Genomic DNA, 2765 nt, shown 5'->3' with positions numbered 1-2765 from the left:
GACTCCGTCTCAAAAAAAAAAAAAAAAAAAAAAAAAAAAAAATTAGCCGGGCGTGGTGGCGGGCGCATGTAGTCCCAGCTACTCGGAGAGGCTGAGGCAGGAGAATGGCGTGAATCCAGGAGGCGGAGCTTGCAGTGAGCCGAGACTGCGCCACTGCACTCCAGCCTGGGCGACAGAGCAAGACTCCGTCTCAAAAAAAAAAAAAAAAAAGAAAAGAAAAAAAGAAAAGGAGAGGAGGGGAGGGGTGGACAGATACAAACACAGGCATGACACAGATGTTAGAATGATCTAACAAGGACTTACGTGAGAGGTGTCTGAACCAGAGGAACTCTATCTTGAATAGGGGCTGAGTAAAATAAGGCTGAGATCTGGGCAGCATTCCCAGGAGGCTAGGCTTTCTAAGTCACAGGATGAGACAGGAGATCAGCGCAAGACACAGGTCACGAAGACCTTGCTGATAAAACAGGTTGGGGTAAAGAAGCCAGCCAAAACCTACCAAAACCGCCGGGCGCGGTGGCTCACGCTTGTAATCCCAGCACTTTGGGAGGCCGAGGCGGGCGGATCACGAGGTCAGGAGATCGAGACCACGGTGAAACCCCGTCTCTACTAAAAATACAAAAAATTAGCCGGGCGTGGTGGCGGGCACCTGTAGTCCCAGCTACTTGGAGAGGCTGAGGCAGGAGAATGGCGTGAACCCGGGAGGCGGAGCTTGCAGTGAGCCGAGATTGCGCCACTGCACTCCAGCCTGGGCGACAGAGCGAGACTCCGTCTCAAAAAAAAAAAAAAAAAAAAAACCTACCAAAACCAAGATGGCCATGAGAGTGACCTCTGGTCATCGTCACTCCTCATTATATGCTAATTATAATGCATTAGCATGCTGAAAGACACTCCCACCAGCACCATGACAGTTTACAGATGCCATGGCAATGTCAGGAAGTCACCCTATATGGTCTGAAAGGGGGAGGAAAAAAAATTTTTTAATTAAATAAATAAATAAAAGGGGGAGGAACCCTCAGTTCTGGGAATCGCCCACCTCTTTCCCAGAAAACTCATGAATAACCCACCCCTTGTTTAGCACATAATTGAGAAATAACTGTAAGTATCCTTAGTCCAGCAGCCGTGTTGCTGCTCCGCCTGTAGAGTAGCCATTGTTTTTTCCTTTACTTTCCTAATAAATTTGCTTTCACTGCACTCTATGGATTGGCCTCGAATTATTTCCTGTCTTGGGGTCTGGATCGGGACCCCATTCCAGTAACACTTACAGCAGCCATCATAAAAATACTTCAGTGAGCAATTAAGAACATGATTGTGCCAGGCAATTTGCCTATAGTCCCAGCTACTGGGAAGGCTGAGGCAGTGAGATCACTTGAATCCTGGAGTTCAAGACGAGCCTGGGCAACACAGAGAGACCCCATCTCTAACCTACAACAACAAAAACACACTTGAGGCCGGGCGCGGTGGCTCACGCCTGCAATCCCAGCACTTTGGGAGGCTGAGGTGGGCGAATCATGAGGTCAGGAGATTGAAACCAGCCTGGCCAACATGATGAAACCTCATCTCCACTAAAAATACCAAAAATTAGCTGGGTGTGGTGGCGGGCACCTGTAATCCCAGCTACTCTGGAGGCTGAGGCAGGAGAGTCTCTTGAACCCGGGAGGCAGAGGTTGCAGTGAGCCAAGATCGTGCCTTTGCATTCCAGCCTGGGTGACAGTGCGAGACTCTATCTCAAAAAATAAATAAATAAAATTAAAAAATAAAAACACACTTGAAACAAACAAACAAAAATTAGGCTGCTCTGTCTATGGAGAAGCCATTCTTTTGTTTCTTCACTTCTCTAATAAACTTGCTTTCACTTTATGGGCTCAGCCCAAATTATTTCTCACGTGAGATCCAAGATCTGTCTCGTGGGATCTGGGTATGGACTCCTTTCTGGTAACATTTTCCTGGCCAACCACAACATGACGATACTGGAAAGACCCTTGACTCAAAGGAAAATCGTCTGCGCAGCACCAATTGACTGACTTTGGACTGATCCTGCTTATTCCTTTGAACCGACCCTGCTTATTCCTTTGAACGAGTCGCTGACCACTAACTGCTGTTCAGAAGAAACAAGAGGGATGGATATCACCTTTTGTTGGATCTCAGAGTTCTGAATGGCCCTCACTATACCGAGGCTTTCTGACTGAGCTCCTCTCTGCCTTGAATACAAGCGACTCTATTGTTAGGCAAAAATATCATCACCCCTATTTAGCCTGAATAAGTTACAAAAAATGAATCTTCATTCCTTTGCAACCCTTAGGATTAAGTGTCCCGTTATAGGCTGGGCATGGTGGCTCACACTTGTAATTCTACCACTTTGGGAAGCCAACATGGTCAGATCCACTTGAGCTCAGGAGTTCAAGACTAGCCTGGGCAACATAGTAAGACCTTGTCTCTACTAAAAATCAAAGTAAATTAGCCAGGAGCGTGGTGTGCATCTGTAGTCCAAGCTAATCAGGAGGCTGAGGTGGGAGAATCACTTGAGCCTGGGAGGTTGAAGCTGCAACGAGCTATGATGGTGCCACTGCACTCAGGCCTAGGTGACAGAGCAAGACCCTGTCTTGGGGAAAAAAAAAAAGAGTCTACTACTTGTACAAGGGAGAGGGGAAATATGTCAGAGGCATTCAAACCAGAGTGACTCCATCTTAAATAGGGCTGGGTAAAATGAGTCTGAGACCTGCTTGGCCTCATTCCCAGGAGGTTAGGCATTCTAAAACACAGGATAA

This window comes from Symphalangus syndactylus, chromosome 4, assembly GCF_028878055.3.
Source record: "Symphalangus syndactylus isolate Jambi chromosome 4, NHGRI_mSymSyn1-v2.1_pri, whole genome shotgun sequence".
NCBI lineage: Eukaryota > Metazoa > Chordata > Mammalia > Primates > Hylobatidae > Symphalangus > Symphalangus syndactylus.
This window is presented reverse-complemented; position numbering follows the sequence as displayed.